At 36.5% G+C, this 18,417-nt stretch overlaps 1 protein-coding gene across 1 annotated transcript in view; it reads right to left on the reverse strand.

Annotated features, from left to right (window-relative positions):
• Positions 1-18,417, reverse strand: part of GPM6A (glycoprotein M6A) — a 369,760-nt gene that overhangs the window by 277,314 nt on the left and 74,029 nt on the right. The gene's annotated exons all lie outside the window — the stretch shown is intronic.

The following is an 18,417-nucleotide window of genomic DNA, read 5'->3' on the forward strand; positions in this document are numbered from 1 at the left end:
CATCATATTCTTACATTCCTCCTGCCACAAAGCCCCATTTCATTATATTTAGAGGTCCTGAAATTTAAGATGCGCTCCCCATTAACTTTCCCTTAAAAGAGCCTGTTTCTTTCCTTTATGTTGCCTGTAATGTGGGACCCTGCTACAGAGGCAACTACTGATTTAAAGTTGCAAGAAAATAAATATTTATTAGCAATAAAACTAGCAAAATGAAGAAATGTAAAGTATTCAGCTAGGACAAGAATGCCTAACAAAGAAAGAGAATGTATAATTCTAAAAAACAAACAAACAAACAAACAAACAAACAAAAAAACTGACTGGCTTTTATATCTGTCTGTGTATATCATAGAGGTGTGAGCAGCCATTGAAAACTCTACCTAATTGAGGCCAACTCTGTGGTCTATTGGTTAAGGAAGCCAGAGCTCACATGATCAACCTGTAGATTGAGTCCAAGACTTGGCAGCTCTAGAAACATGTTGGGTGTATGTATGATGCCTAAAATCCCCAAAGGACAGAAAGATGGAGGAGAAGGAATTGTGGCCTGACCATTCTTTATGGGGGGATGTGGGAGGAGGGTTGTTTTCTCTTCTCCCTCTTTGTCTCTCTGTCTCTCTTGGAGAATGCACGTACTCTTTAGCAAAAACAAAACAAAACAAACAAACAACAAAAAAAAAAAACCTTAAAAATCTGCCAAATGAACTATTCCTTTCATTCATCCTCCTTGACATAAAATTTATAAAATCAGGAAGGGAGTGTGTTTATATAATCCAGGATAAACATGTTAACAACTACGAGATCTGGTAGGAATGAGTTGATATAAAAAAAACACAGATTAGAAAGCAATGGAAAGGGACTGGAACATGGCATAATGGTTAGATCACTAGACTCCTATTATAGTTGACTATGGTTCAAGTCCCAGAGGCTTAAAACTCAAACTGGGTGTATGTGCATGCATGCCCAAAATCCCAAGAGGAGAATGGAGGAGCAAGGATTGCAGCCTGGCCTGACCCCCTGGGGGTGATTTCTTGTTTTCTGTCTTTTGTCTTTCTCTGTCTCTCTGGAGAGTATACACGCTCTAGAGCAAAAATACCTCTCTCTAAAAAAAGGAAAAATAATACCAAAGAATTCAAGAATCTCAACTCAAGAAGAGGGAAACTTTCCTTTTATTGGGGGAGTGCGGGGGTTTGTTGTAGGGGGTGTACACTTGCTGGAGAGACTGAGAGACAAAAAGCAAGAAATCCTCCCTGAGTGGGGGGTTGGTCATGCTGCAGTACCCTCCCTTTCGTTCTCCTCTTGGGATTCTGGGCATTTATGCACATGTGCCCAGAGTGAGTTTGAAGTCTTAAGGTCTAGCATTCGAATCACAGTCTACCACGTGGGAATCCAGCGACGTTACCATTATGCCACCCACTGATCCTGAAGAGAAAAGCTTTCTATTCATGACAGAGACACCACAATATAAATGTGAGTAATTTGTAAGGAATAATACACTAATATTCTAATTTTAAGATAATTTGATCCTTTCTCTTTGGTTGCCCACTTAATAAAACTTAAAACAGCTTTAAAAACAGCAATCTCATTTTAAACACTAACTGAAATAACTGCTTCAATAATAAATGCCATCAAGTTAAAAAACAGTAAATTATCATAATTCTTTTCCTAACATTATATAAACCACTACTCCTACAATAAGAACTTCTATAGAGAGTGTATTTTGCATATGTAACTTTAAAGTCCGACATTGAACATGAACAGCTGAATTAAAGGAAAAACAAAAACTTTATAATGAAGGCCTATTTCAGCCAAACTTAATGATAACCATTGTGCAAACTATAATTTTCATTAAAAACAGTGGAGAAATAACAAAGATATAACTTAGGAATTTGTCAGATTTTAAGGAGATATGATGTTTTGTTAGATAGAGAATACAGCTGCTGAGTAGTTGTGGAAGAAGCGTTAGGGTAAAAAATCATTTATCAAATAAAGTTGTAGCCTATTAAAAAGAATCATGTCCAATCTTCAATCACTTACTCTTAAAAAAGCATATATCTTGGGGCCAACAGGTGCTGGACTCCCACATGGTCAACTGTGGTTCAAGTCCCAGACCTGGAGGCTTAAAAATATCACACTAGGTATGTGTGAATACATGCCAAAATCCCAAGAGGAGAGTGGAGGAGAAGGGATTGCTGTGTGATCACCCTCTCAGGGAATGCTTTCTCACTTTCCCTCTCTCTGTCTCTCTCCTCTTTGGTGGGCATATGCACCCTATGACAAAAACCTAAAATAAAAAAGAAAAATTATATGTTCTAGGCTGTTTTCACATTGCTGACAGAAATATTTGAGCTTGGGTGATTTAATTAAAAAAAAAGAAAGGTTTATTTATAAACTCAAGATTCTGATGTCTTGAAAGTCCAAAGGCCTTCACCACAGCATGGCTGATGGAAGCACAGAGGATGGTGGAAGCATGCAGAAACAGCAGCAGCTTGCTCTCTCCTTTATAGCAAAAGGCTCTCAAAAGTTCACTGGGTATCGGGACCAGTAGTAGTTAGCGTAATGGCTATGTCGCTGGACTCCCACGTAGTCAACCGCAATTCGCGTCCTGGACCCAGTGGCTTAAACTCACGCCGGGCGCATGTGCGTGGGTGCCCAGAATCCCGAGAGGAGAATGGAGGAGAAGGGATTGCGACGTGGCCATTCCCCCTGGGGGGGTGATTTCTCACTTTCTGTCTCTCTGTCTCTCTCTGTCTGTCTGGTGAGCACACGCGCCCTATAGCAAAAACCTCTCCAAAAAAAAGAAAAGTTCACTGGGTATCAAAAGACATCAATAATGAGAGTGTTGCCTCCATGATGCAATCACTGTGAACCAATCATCAAGCACTAGGCCTAACTATCTCCCACATCGGACTCTAAAATGTGAAACATTGGAGGACAAACCATGATCCAGACTATAACTTCATCTTCTAATCTTGTTTACTTTGGTTGTCAAAGTTTGATTTTGCTTCTTATAAACTCACTATCTACATTTTCAAGTTCACTAGAATACTCAAGAGTGCAATATTGTATTATTAGTAAGGGCGGTAAACTCTACTTCTTGGTTAACAAAAAATAATTATTTTAAATTATTATCACAGCAGAAATAGTATAATTATTGCCATAAGGGATTATTACAACAGGATTGTTGTCATCAGTTACTGGCAAAATACACAGAAAAGTTTTGCAAATGCAAAAAATCAAAGTATGAATGGTCGAGAAAGGGAGTTTCTTCATGATTTCTGGTTTTGATATTAGGATCTTGGGTATAGCTGTTGCAATGATGAGGTTCAACAAAAATTATCTGAATAAAAGAGATGCAGAAGGAATCAATCTAGTCAATACCTTTTATGCTTTAATAATGGACTTTTCTTGTCAATCAATCTTCCTTTTGCAGTTCCTCTTAACAGAATTCATGATTAAATAAAATATAACTTTAAGCTGCACTGCATTAATTTATTTTGTGTTATGCTCTATAACTTTGATATTTAATCACAGAATGTTTAAGATTCTTTTATTATTATTATTGTATTATTTGCTAGAAGGTCTTTGTGATTTTTGAAGAGAGAGAGAGAGAGGGAAAGTGAGAAAGCACACCCCATGGGGAATGACCACCCTATGATGCCTTCTCCATTTCTCCTCCTCTTGAGATTTTGAGCATGCACACACACATGCCTGGAGTGTTTTTCATGCCACTGGGTCTGGGACTAGAATGGTCAGCCATGTGAGAATCAGATGTCGTCACCCATGCCACAAGCTGGCCTTGGCTGTCCTTCTTTAGGATTGTATGATTACCTTGGGAGAAAATGATAGTATAGACTGGGGATAAATTAGTAGTTACTGATAATTTTGAGAGGAATGTTTCATTCACAATTGAGAATCACTGATTCGTTTCTGACAAAATGATTCTGCAATATTACTAAATCTAGAATTATAAAAGATAAAGAAATTACTTTGCAAAAGCAATGAGATGGCAAAACTATGCATTAGAAAAAAATCTTGAGATTAGACACAAACTGCAAATTATCTGCGATATGCCAGCACAAATTTCATTGAAACTACGCTAACAATATGAATTTACATAAATAAATTTAAAATATCCTTTTAAAAGAACATTTACAATGTATCACCATAATTAATTCTTTTCTTTTTTTTAACAAGAAAAAGAAGAAATAATTGTTCAGGTAGATCATAAACCTATTTGCTTAATTAGCCAGGCAATGTAATAAAGACTTTAATACAGTTTCATGGGTTCATGAACCCCCTTCAAAACCTGCACACTACCTGAGCTTGAAAATATGTAGGTAGGAGAATTCCAACCTTCATCGAGTTTCCAAAGATCCCATGCCTTATCCTACCAAGTAGTCAGGGACAATGGTTCCCAGTGAAAAAGTGGACTGGCCCAGCCCCCAAACTGGGTGGTTAAGGGATCCAGATCTCACATGGGCAATGCACAGCTTGAATCCCCAGTCTCAATAGCTTGAAAAACATGCTAGGCATGTGCAGTCAAAACCCTAACAAGATGGAGAAATGGAGAAGCCATTGCAGTGTGACCATACCACATTGAAAGGTGCTTTCTCTCTCTCTGTCTCTCTGGGGGCAGTAGATATGGCCTCTGGCAATTAAAAAAATGGGATACGGATTCATTTCAAACCCTGTTAAATAACAAGAAATAGGTAAAGAATCAAGGAATTCTTAAGAAAGTAGGATGAGACCCTACTTTATGCAATTAGTTTAATATATTTTAGAAACCCATTTTGATGTACAAGAATAGAATGGGATGGCGTTTATGTTACAGAAACTGTTCAAGTTCTGACCATGATCTATCATCTTGTTTGCTGCTTGAGGTTTCTTATCTTTGATTTTGGAATAGGATTTTGCATTTTCTTATAGGAATATACCATATTTTCCAAACTAGCTGGCAAAAATAAGAACCTGAATTATACTAGCTTTATAGAGTTGGGATGAGAAGTCTATCTGGGTTGGCCATCTTTCTTTGGTGTTTGATTCCTCACAGGCAGTAATCTACAAAACCGTAAGTAGAGTGAGAAGGAAATCTCTAAGGCGAGCAAGAAAGAACCTAGTTTATGTAATGACTGAACATATCCTGAAAGAGTTGAGTTCACATACCTAACATGTGTCTGATATATAATGTGAGGTGAAAGAAGTAACATGTAAAACGGAGTTACTAATGCTTATCTTCCTGAATTAATGTGATGATTGTGCAAAATCATATGTGAGAAATGCTTGGCATATAGTAGATACTCAGTTAATGATAAATTTCCTTCCAAGACCAAAAGGAGTATTTATGGAATTTCCGGTAATTCATGATATCACCCAAATGCCCTTTATATTCCACAATGGTCCCCTTAGAACTCTGATACAGGAGATCAATCACATCAATCCACAATAGATTTTTATCTCCCCCATACCTTTAGGCTAAAAATTTCTTTGGACACCTTGACCAGATTTTGGTCCAGCTGCACAATGATCTTGAAGCCCCCAAATATTTTAAGATATTGGTCAGGGGTTACTTTATCCTTGAATACTTAATTCATGCTTAAAAATGGTACCCAAAGAAGACATTTTGTCTTGGAGAAATAGAAATATTTCCAAAATGATGCAATGACATACAGGGAACAGGAAATTTAGGGAGCCATATATGTCTATATAGATGATCCTAGCTCAACGGATGTCCTCTCTATTGGAACCGAATCAGAGTCCTGAAAAATGTTGGTTCATTTGGGGTTTACAGTAGTACTTGCGTGATATAACTCTTATCACCCTGATGCAAAATCTCTAGCTACTTAGATAATAATATAAAATATAATTAAATATGAAAAGTTCTTTTAACTTTTCTTCAACTTTCTTTTCTTCATGCTTTCACTGATAAAAAGGGTTACCATATTAGCAGTTACAAATGAAAACACATTTTATTCACCAAAAATATGATTGCCCTATAATTTAACCAGTGTGCCTTTCAGCTCATATGTATCTCAATATTGGTGAGCAAAAATACAATCTACACAATATTTATCTAGAAGTTCACAATAATAACATGAGTCCATAGATGTTTTGTTATTATTTCTACAAACATTGATTTATAAATGTTTTATGCAGAAAATCTTGCAGAATCTCTGGTAAGATTTAGGTTAAGCAGACATTACTTATTTTGTCAAAAGCAGTCTTTATAATCTCTGACACTTGTTAATGTGAGCAGTACATACAACTGAAAAGATTAATAACTTGAGATTTTTTTTTTTCCTGAAAAGAATAGTTTACCGCAAAGGAAGCGAGCCAGGGGAATGTGTACTGAATAAAACATTGAACCTAGAGTTCAAGTTCTGGCCATGATATTCCTGGGAAAGTACTGCACACTGAACAGTGAGACGCTAGCAGACACCTACCTCATAAGCAGAAGGAATGTGAGCAGAAATATGCTGAAGAATGGGGAGGGTTCCAAGAACCACCTCCACCTCTCTTTGCTCACCTTTCTGCTTTTGAATTAAGTCCTTACAGCTGGCGCTGCTGCAGCCATCTTCATACCTTAAGATGACAAGTATGAGATTAAAAACAGTTATCATTCTTGTTTCGCCTAGGACCATCTAGATTTGCCTGGGGCAGTCTTATTTAAATATTTCTCCTGGGTTTTTATTTTCAAAGGAAGTATCTTTTTTTATATAATGTTTTATTTAATTTTATTTGTCATCATTATTATTTTTTAAAAATTTGCTACAGGGCATATGAGCTCACCAGAGAAAGTCAAGAAAACACGAAAGCAAACCAACAGGTCCAGGACTTGAACTGGAGTTAGTCATGTGGAAGCTCAGTGACACCTGCTGGTCCCAGAGCAATCGTCATTAGGAATAGAACTTAAATAAACCAGGGAGGGTTTGGTAGCTCTCTACTTTCTACCTCCTGTTCCTGACATGGCCATATCTAGCAAACATGAGAAACTAGTGCAGCAAATGCAGTTCTCTTGTTAACACATGGTTAAGCCTAAAGAAAACTAATGTAGCCAGCAGATGTCATAATGGTTATGTCACGGGACTCCCATGTAGTTGACCACAGCTCGAGGACCAGACCCAGTGGCTTAAAATTCCCACCAGGCATGTGTGCTTGCATGCCCAAGATCCAAAGAGGAGAATGAAGAAAAGAATAAGAGAAAAGCTAGTAATGACCTGTTTCTGTTATGATCATTTCCAGATGAAATACTATTAAAATCTCCTTATGAAAACAGCAGGTAGTGTGATCAAAGACTTAAGGATACATACTTTGGCACCAGCTGCTAGGACCAGATCAAGGTGGTCACAGGAGAAGTATCTGATGCAGCTGTTACTCTGGTCAGGTGATGAGCCAGCCAGATGTGCCAGGACCCTTGATAAAGACAAAGAGGAGCAGAGCTGTCAGGCTTCTAGCCAGAGGCATCAGTGAGGAATATGGGGAATGACAGGTTAGGTGTACATGAAATGTACGAGAGAGACAGAAGCTGAGCATGTCTGACTGAGAACGGACCCAGAGAAGTGTGAACGCTTGTGCTACAGGACTTTTGTCCTTCCTTGTGTGGTGTAGATCTATAATCATTTCTGTAATTTATTTTGGCAAAGCTTTTTATTTTGCAAAGATCTATTTTTCCATCAATTATCTCTAAAGTTCATGTTTAGTGAAAATATTACATGCCAAATGTCCATTTCTAAAAGAAGTTGATGATGAATGTGTAATTTTTCTAAATGTTTGTTGACAGGGGATCATGGGAAATGCTTAGCCAGATATGAACCAGAAAATACAAATCTAAGAAATAAGTGACTTTTAAACAGTGAGCAATTCAGTTAAGAAACCTGTACCTGGGGACAGCCAGTGGCATGGTGTTTAAGGCAGCTGGATTCCACATGGCCCATTGCATGAAGTACTGGATCCTGGTGCCTTGAGAAACACACCAGGCACATGTACATGCATGCCCAAAATCCCAAGAGGAGAATGGAGGAGAAGGGATCGTGGTTAGCCATGACTCCTGGGGGATGCATTCTCACTTTTCCTCTCTCTCTCTCTCTGTCTCTCTCTCTCTGTCTCTCTCTCTCTCTCTCTGGACACCCACATGGAAACTGAAAAAAAAAACTGGAAAAAAAATAAGGAAGACTGTACCTGAGCTTAACGATTTATCATGTCAAGTTGCAGGAGAGTTTACAAATCCCTTTGTGAAGTACAACTTTGCATTTACATCAAGCTCTTGACTTCTGCATTAAGATGTGCATTTTTAATACTAAGTTTTCTTGTGCACATAGGAATAGTTATTAATTTCCATTTATCAAAATAATCTTCAGGAACAGCTAAATGATTTATCTAGAAGCATAAAAATGAAAATAGAAATTCAGTTCAATTTAATCCCCGGAATGATTTGAATTTTAAAATCTAGTTTATATCTTTGAAACAAAACTTTTAGAAGCTCCTTTTGTTAGAAATCAAACATGTGATATTATGGTGAATACTACTGTAAATGTAGTTAAAAAGTTCATCATTAGGGACCAGCAGTTGGCATAATGGCTATATCGCTGGACTCCCATGTAGTCAACCACGGTTCGAGTCCTGGACCCGGTGGCTTAAACTCACGCTGGGTGTGTGTGTGTGCGTGCCCAAGATCCCTAGTGAAAAATGGAGGAGAAGGGATTGCGGTGTGGCCATCGCCCCCAGGGGATGACTTCTCACTTTCTGTCTCTCTGTCTCTCTCTGTCTTTCTGGTGAGCACATGTACCCTATGGTGAAAACCTCTCAAAAAAAAAAAAAAAGTTCATCATTAAGAAAACATTTATTTGCTTTTATGGTGATAACATGAATATAAATTTTGTTGTAGTACAGCTTTAAAATAAAAACAATGTTCTTTAATAAATGTTCTTAGAGGGGCCAACAGATGGCATGGTGGTTAAAGCACTGGACACCCACATGGCCGACCACAGTCCGAGTCCCAGACCCGGTGGTTTCACAATCACCCTGGGAATGAGCTCCCCAAATCCTGAGAGGAGTGTGGAGAAGAAGTGATTGTAAAGTGGACATCCCCCTTGTGGGATGGTTTCTTATTTTCTCTCTCTCTCTATCTCTCTCTCTCTCTCTCTCAGTCTCCAGCAAGTGCTCGCACCGTATGGCCAAAACCTAACAAATAAATAAATAAATGTATTTAGAAATACTTGAGATGAATTATAATTCATAATCATATCGGAATTAGTTTCCACTTTCAATATTGTACTAAACAAAATACAACTGTAGAGACTGGATGGTGGTGCAGTGGTAAACGGCTGTGAGTCTGATTCACACGTGGAGGTTCCTTATTTGGGTACAGAGATGTCCCTGAGTGCCCTGGGAATGTGTGCCCATCATCCAGGACTGCCTGAAGCAAAGGGTAGAATGTGGCATCGAGACCCTGTTGGGGGCACTAACTTTCTTTCTGTGTCTCATACATAGAAGAAATAATAAACCTTAGAACATGCAATTGTACTTGTCAAAATTTACATAATGTACACACACATATATATTTGTGTTCAAATATGTATAATTATAGACAAGTTCTCTACATTTTAATGTATACATTTGAAATATTCAAAAATATTCACAATATTCAAAAAGTAGAGTTCCAAAAATGCTGGCTGTTGAAGTTTTAGATCAAAAGCAAATAATGAGAATAAGCTAGAATAGAAAAGCAGACAAGTACAAGGAAATATCTGAACAAATTAATAATTAGAGATCAAATGGGCTTCAAGATTTAATTGTTAAATTCTCTGTGGTTAGGAATACACTGATTTATGGGAAGAACCATAGACCTCCTATTTTTTAGTGGATTATTTTATTTTCCATATGAGTTTAAGATAAAATTGAGATAACCTACAATTACATGGGATATTTAATTTAAAAAATCAAACACAACTTATCTGACAAAATTTTAAAGAAAACATTAATCCAACAAATTTACCCTCGACCAAGGACAAAAGACAGTGTTGATGAAAATATTTGAACAGAATATTTATCGTTTTATCATTGAAAATATTAGAATATCTTCTATTTAGCAATATTTTCTCTGAGCTCACAGGAATATCAGCATTAGTAGAGAGAAGACAATTCAAAATAGTACTGTCTATGGTGAAATGACAAAGGAATATTAATTTTGAATTTAATGACTTTACATGACTGGCTTAACAAAATAGGAATCTTTGTTGTTAATAAAATAGTATTTAAAGCATTGTTTACTTTATCTCATGCTTTTCTAATTTTTATTTTATTTCCCATAATCTGCATTTATAGCATATGTATGTAATTTACAGTAAGTGTACATCTATTGGGTATCCATATGGAAAATGTTCATATTCTTTTTTTTTTTTTTTGAGAGGTTTTTGCTATAGGGCGTGTGCGCTCACCAGACAGACAGAAAGAGACATAGCGACAGAAAGCGAGAAATCACCCCTCAGGGGGGATGGCCATGCCGCAATCCCTTCTCCTCCATTCTCCTCTCGGGATCTTGGGCACACACGCACACGTGCCCGGCGTGAGTTTTAAGCCACCAGGTCTGGGATGCGAACCGCGGTCGACTACATGGGAGTCCAGCAACATAGCCATTGCGCTAACTGCTGGTTCCCGAAAATGTTCATATTGATAAGGTGCATAACAAAGGAAGTTTGAAGACCAACACAAGAAATGTATAGCTTCGGTTCCATGACTATCATGGGACAGAGGAACATGGCTCTCAGGGGATGATTCTTTTTGTATTTATTTTCTCTTATTTTCATTTTTTTTTAATTTCCTTAATGAGAGAGAGGGAGAGACACAGAGAGAGAAAAGCACCTTTGACAGGATCTCCCCATGCCACAATCCTTTCTACCGCCTCACTGGCAGCCAGGATTGCAAGTCACTCCCGTCATGTTCAGATTCTAAACCACATTTTGTCTATGCTCCTGTAACATGCAGTATCTGTGTCACCATAGCCAGACCCAAAGGATGAGTCTTTCTATTAAAAAAATGTCCCAGACCTGACCATGGTGGCAAACGCTGCTAAGACTCTGTTCTCCGCATGCTGGTACAACCTAGGAGGCCCTGGTTCAATTCCTGGTTCAATCTAAATAAATAAAGGCTGGGCTTAATAGACTGTATCTGTAGTCCCAGATGGGAGACTGAGACAGGAGGATTGCAATAGTGAGACCCTATCTAAAAAAGGAAAAAAAAAAAAAGGAATATTCCATAATTTCTGAAAGTGCTACACTATTTATTGACCACAGTTAAAATATCAAGAAAAATGTGTTTTTCCGCCATTGCTAGGACTCTGTTCTCACTCTGAACAGAAGCCCAAGAATTGCTACTATAGTTTGGATACAGAGTATGGCATTTAGGTAAAACAGGGGTATTAGTCTCTGGAAGAGATAACAAAAGATTGTTGATCGGTCCAAGGTCCCTCAGTTACCTACTGAGATCCCAGTCTCCCAACTGTTCTTTAGCTTTTTCATTAACTCTGCTGGAGGCTTTGTTCATACCTGACTATATTGAAGAGAGTATCAATAAAGAAGTATGCCTCATCTCATACTAATGAGCCTTCTTAATTTCTACTGGACTTTTTTCTTTTTATTGTTGCTGCTTGTTTGCTATAGGGCCCATGTGCTTGCCAAGGAATGATAAAGAAAAAGGTAGAAAGTAAGAATCATTCCCTAGGGGGGGCTGGACACAACCCAATTACTTCTTCATTCTCCTTTCAGATTTGGGGCAAGCACAAAAATATACCTGGCAAGTTTTGCAAGATGCTGAGCAAACCATACAATCAGCTATGTGGGATCCAGCCACTTTAACCACACCACCAGCTGGACCTGGACTTGCTTCTAAATGTTAGTCTTGAGATTAGGTTAATTAGATTTGGGGGTAAATTGTTGTCCTCATTTACTTTTTTATTTTTGCCAGATGGCATGTGTGCTTGCTGGAGAGAGAGAGAATGAGAGGAGAGAGAGAGAGCGTGAGAAAGCGTCCGTATGGGGGATGGTACTGCCATTGCTCCCTCCTTTACAGATTTTGGCCATACACACAAACCTGCCATGTTTTCCAGGCTGCTGAGTCCAAGAAGCAAACTGCACAGTCGGCCATGTGAGATCCAGCCACTATAAGCCATGCACTGTTGTCCTTATTCCTCAGGGAGGATAAGACTGGAGTCGTTTCCGTTGAGAAAATATATTCAGAAAATGGAAGAGGTTCTTTTCTCCTCCTCCTCCTTCTTAATACATTTATACTTCATAAAATGACTGTCCTGAAGTGAACATATTCTTCCTTTCCAAATCTTGGAAGCTTGGAAGAACTGACTTAATGTAAAGAAGTTTACAAAATACCTTTTAAGGCTGGTCCTGTAGATCAGTGCATAAGCTCTGTGTTTTAGGTGCCAGATCCCATATGGCAAACTGTGGTTCGAATCCAGGCCCTGGTGGCTTGAAAAACATGTTGGATGCATGTGCATGCATATCCAAAGTCTTGAAAGAATGGAAACATGGAGAAAAAAAGTTGTAGCATGACCACACCCCATTGAGAGGTGCTTTCCATTTCTCTTTCTCTCTCTGGGAAGCACACATGCCCCTTATTAATTAAAAAAATTGTTTTAGTATATTTCAATAATGTAAATTTGTTCATTTACACTATGGTGGTTGGGACAAGAAAAATGGGATAAATGGAATGAAATAGTACAGAATTTTATATATACATATATTTATATAAATATTTTATATAAATATTGATATACTTATTTAAATAATATATATAACACATTATATAATAAATGTAATATAAGATAAATATAAATATTTATATGTGCAATATTATTCTGTCACCCTGCTCTAGTGACATAAGCTCTTACCTGGAAAATTATTCAACTTTTTACTCTTTGTCTAGATCTGCTGTGCTGGGCATATGATTTCATAACAAACATTACAAGTTAAACGATTGGGACATTTACTTCCTACTTTCACCACCACTCCCCTCATCTAAACATAAATAAATTTAATTTAAAAAATCACACATGGAAGTTTGGCACAAAAATGGAGTGTATTTCAGTCATTTCAGGAAGAAAGTATTTACTGTTCATCCAAGTGGGAGCTGCAGTGGGCCGGGCTGGTGTGTGGTGGGCAGCTCAAACAGCAGAAGACACATCCGGAAAATGCTGGCTCTTATATTTGCCTATTTGAATTATCGTGTTACAAAAGATGCAGAGTATACATGTGCCCTGAATTCTGATTCACAATTTTTAAAAACAATTATTTATTGAATTTTATTATTTATTATTATTATTATTACTATTATTATTATTATTTTAATTTGGCCAGAGGAAGAGAAAGTGAGAAAGCAACCACCAGGTTGGGACTCAAAACTATAGCTGGCCAAGTGGGGGTCCAGCGCCTTAATCACCACGCCACCAGCTGGCCCCTGATTCATGATATTTTAATGATTCATGGTATTGTAATATACTTGTTCTTATAGTGCAGTTTGACCAAAGAATGAGAGTTTATTATAGAATTTCTATTTCATATTAAAAATCTCACAGCTAGAATAGTAGAGCTCTAGTGGAAAGACTCAAATCATTATTAATTGGTTATATTCTTGGTTAATTTACATAGACAGGGTTATCTGAAAGAATATGCACGATTCTACAACATACATTTCCCCAGGGACATTTACTTCATGAAGTGGCCAATACAGAAGGAAGTCATGGTTGAGGCTAATTCATGCTGTAAATCTAAGGCTTATTTGGAACAAGTAAACATATGAAATCTCAGTAGGTTCCGAGCTGTGACTAAGTAAAAGAAATAAACAAGTTTTAAACTACAGCCTTGCCTGAAGTACCAATGAAATCCAGGATGACAGCTCTATGACATGGAACAAAACAGTAGCTTCAATTTCAGCATACTAATTATTTTTTTCTGTATTTAAAAACACTTTCATAAATAAAAGGAACTTCTTTATATGCCTGAAATCGTCTATCTTAGTCAAAATATTTTGAAAGCTAACTCTCATCATGAAACCTCATTAGCTCATGTTTCAATAAGCCAAGAGTACTTCAGAAGTTTAGAGACTCTTGTAATAGGCCTATGCGCTAAAGTTATTTTCTGAAAAGTATATCCCATAGGTGGGACAAGAGGTTAAACAAACATAAATTCAGATATAAAAACACAAATAAAATAATACTTTTTTGCATTCGTAAAATCATCCTAACACATATTGATTGGATGGGGCACAAATACAACTTGCCAATTGCAGGATTCCTTCCTATATCTGTCTTTGCTGTTCTCCTTTACTGTCTTTTTGAAGTAGGATGAAATTGAGTTGTCAGGATCCATTAATTCCTCCCCCCAAAAACAAAACCTTGGACATGTATAATCCATCATATTAGTCAACACAGTAGCTGAAATATAAATAAAACAAAACTCCTAAAATATTGACACTTCCAGTTTAGTAATGGAAGGAATATATAAAAGACGTATTTATAATGCACAATATGATAAACCCTTCAGAAGTAGAAACAGAGTGAAAAGGATGATGGAGCTGTCTAATAACGCTAGATGGAATGTGATCTCCCGTATATATCATGTCTTTGAACCTGTCTTGGAGCAATTGGAGCCAAACACCAAACTGTACTTGAAATGAATAGTTTCCCAAGGAACATATATGTTTCCTATGGATAAAAGCAAACCTAAAAATCATTTCATCCTAACTTCTTTCCTTTGGTCCTTTGTGTTTAGCAACAAAACCAACCATGAACAGTTTTAAATCTTATTTGCTGTGTTATGCAAGCTCCAGAGATGAATAATGTGAATAATGTGACAGTCATGAAACACAGAGACAGCTTTAAGTCGCTCCCAATTGAGGCACTCTCCTTTTGTTAATGAAAACATTTTGTAAAAATTGTGATTTTTTTTGCCACTGCTTGAAAATAGCATCAACAGTTTCAAAATAAAAATGTCAAATGAGTCTAGTTCACAGTAAAGTTGACTTCTTTTTGAAGAGAAGGTTTTTAGCCTAGACTAAAGCAACAACACTAAAAAGCACAATGTAAGCAAAAACTTTAAACAAAATTTTATAAATCTTTTCCCTGTTATTTTGGAAAAAAGTCCAACATGAATTCATCTTTCCAAGGAGCATTTTGCATACTTATAGCTTATTTTATGTGCTTCACAAGCTAAATTTAGACAATTACACTCAATTCTGAATTTAAGTTTTATAAGAATCTTTTTTTTTCCAGTGAAGTTCCTTTGAGGTTCAAAACTGAACTTCATTTTTTTCCCTTTGAATTTTTAAGGAATAAAACTATTCAAATAATTTGAAGACTTCTATCAAGAATTCTGGCACTTTTCCTGCAGATAAAATGGGAATTCCTTTCTTCCCACATACCAAACAGTGAAGGCAATACAATTATGTCCAAAACATGGAATTTTTTCCTTCTTATTTAATATTATATAATTCTGGTATAAGATATTATTAAATATTTAGTATTCTGATAAAATTTGGCACATATGAGATTTACGTCATTTGTGGCATGGTATTTACACAGTACATGTGATAGTATTTAGCTCTTTATAGCTAAATTGTCATATTCCCAAGATAGGAAACTACATTTAAATTTTAGAACAACAAAACAAGTCACAGTAGCAATCACTGGTGTAATTGGCATGGTAATCATTATTACCAACATCAGCTTCACAGTGAATATTTACTGGGCTCTTAGATTAAGTGAGACACATCTCTACGAACTTACTTCTCCTGTCCCAATCTTTACGGTGATTACGTGAGGCAAATACCACGACTGTGCACATTTCACTAATAAGACAATGAGAGAAATATGCAATAAAGTTTGGATACTGTAAATGCTATTGAAGTCTGAGCTACAGAAATTGAATCCTAGAACCTCAAGTTCTCAAATGTTATTTATATTTTACATTCACAGTGAGTTTTTTTAGAATGATTTTGACGCTTTTCCTCCTAGGATCACAGGTCACTTTGTAAACATGTGTTTTGAAATGTATAGCTAATGGGGCTCTAGATGATTATTATTTCTCTATATATATTTTGCTATTAACTTGAATCCAAGAAACAATGGAACATTACTTTTAAGGTACTGGGTAAAAGGTCCACCTCAAATTCTACGTCCAGAGGCATATAAATTTCAACATTAAAAGTGAAAAGAAAACTTTCAGGTAAACCAAAATTGAAAGAATCCATTTCGAGCAAATTTCCCTAACAACAAAAATACTAAAGGGAATTCTTTAGTAAAAAGGAAGTGATATCAGATAGAACTCTGATCTACAGAAAGACTAGAGAGTGCTAGAAATGATAAATATGTACATATATCTGCCATGGTTTGAATGTGTCTTCTCCAAAATTCAGATGTTGCCAACGTGATAGCATTAAAAAGTGGGATCTTTAAGAGGCCATTAGGCCATGAGGACTCCTCCCTCATGAATGGGTTAAGGTCCTTATAAAAGAGGCCTCGTACACCCATTGGCCCTCCTGAACTTCTGTCTTGCACCTGTGAAGGAACAGTGTTCCTTTCCAAGGAGGGTGGCACCAAGAGCCCTCTTGGCAGCGGGGAGCAGCCCTCATAGACAACCAAACCTGCTGCTACTTTGATCTTGGATTTCCCAGCCAGAAACGTGAGAAAATAAATTTCTGCTCTTTATGAATTACCCGGTCTGTGGTATTCTCTTATAAAAGCACAAATATACTAATACTATATTTTAAAGGCATTTTCTCATTTTAAAAATCACTTCTTGATGAGGTCATTGACAGTTTATAATAAAAACAATAACAAAGTATTCTGAATTTATGACTCAGATAGAAATAAAATGGCAACAGTAGTACAAAGGGGTGAAGATGAAGTAGACGTATATCATTTTAGGATTTTGTATTATACATGAATTTATATAATGTGAAAGTAGACTATGATAAATTAATGTGCATAGTGTGACTCCTGGAAAGACTATTAAACAACTAAAAATGAAATATAGTTGACAAGAAAATAAAAGAATAGTAAAATTACTCATTTCAAAAGAAGTCCAAAAAAAGTAAATAATAAACAAAGAATAGATGGGACATATAGAAAATAAACAGAAGTAAAGACATAAACCTGTTTATGCTGTCAATTACAATAATATTTTTTGTCTGAACACCACAAATAAAATGTGGAGTCTCAGACTATAGAAAAAGTAATTCCCAAATATATACTTTAAATCTTTTTATTATAAAGAAACAGGGACAGTCCTATAGTGCAGCAGTTTTAAGTGTTGTGCATAGAGAGCTGATCCCACATGGCTGACGATGGTTCAAATCCTGGCTCCAACAGCTTGAAAAACAGGCCATGTGCACAAGTGTCTAAAATGCTTATGGGATGGACAAATAGGATTGCAGCATGACCACGCCCCTTTGGAGGTTCTCTCTTCTCTCCCTCTTTTTCTCTCTGTCTCTTTCACTACTGCATGCATTCACTGGAAATAAAATAAATAATTTTAAAAATTAAGAGATGAGTTAAAAATAAAAGATTGGAAAAGAAATACCATGCAAATACTAATTATTAGAAAATGTAACATTTATTAGACATGGACAAAAGGTTTGGATGCTTCAAAAAGTATACGTATGAATGATGAATAAACTTATGAAGAGTCTCACCGTCTCCATTCTTCAAAGAAATGCAAGTAAAAACCACAATGAAATACCCCTACATACGCTCTAAAATGACTAAAATAAAAAGTTGACAATACTTCATATTAGTGAGCATATGGAGTAATACTGAGTCCCACACTGTGTTGGGTATACAAAATGACACAAGTTTGGAAGATAGTTTGGCAGTTTTGCACAGAGTTATACATACACTTTACTTCCATAAAACCCAGCAATTACACTTCAAAATAATTAGTGAATAAAAATGAAAATTTATGCTCACACAAAGACTTGTACAAAATGTTTTTAGAAGTTTTATTCATAGTAATCCTAAAATGGAAATAATAGAAATGTCCATTAGCGGATGAGTTAATAAACAAGCTGTAAACCTATACAATGGGATACCATAGCATTTAAAAGAAATGAGCTATTAAAACATAGAACAACACATAAGAATCTCAAAAGCTTTAGACTGAGTGAAATAATCCAGCTACAAATACCTACACTCACTTATATTAAATTCTGTAGCAGGCAAAACTGTAGTGGAGAAACAAGAACACTGAAGGAGAGGGGGAAAGGAATGATTGACTACCAAAGGGTACAAGGAATCTCTCTGAGTAATGATGGTGTTTACATTGGTTTCTCATTTGTCAAAATTCATTGAACTCAGGGACCAGCAGTTAGCGTAATGGCTATGTCCAATGGACTCCCATGTAGTCGACTGTGGTTTGCGCC

Source organism: Tupaia chinensis, unplaced genomic scaffold, assembly GCF_000334495.1.
Source record: "Tupaia chinensis unplaced genomic scaffold, TupChi_1.0 Scaffold146395_1, whole genome shotgun sequence".
Lineage (NCBI taxonomy): Eukaryota > Metazoa > Chordata > Mammalia > Scandentia > Tupaiidae > Tupaia > Tupaia belangeri.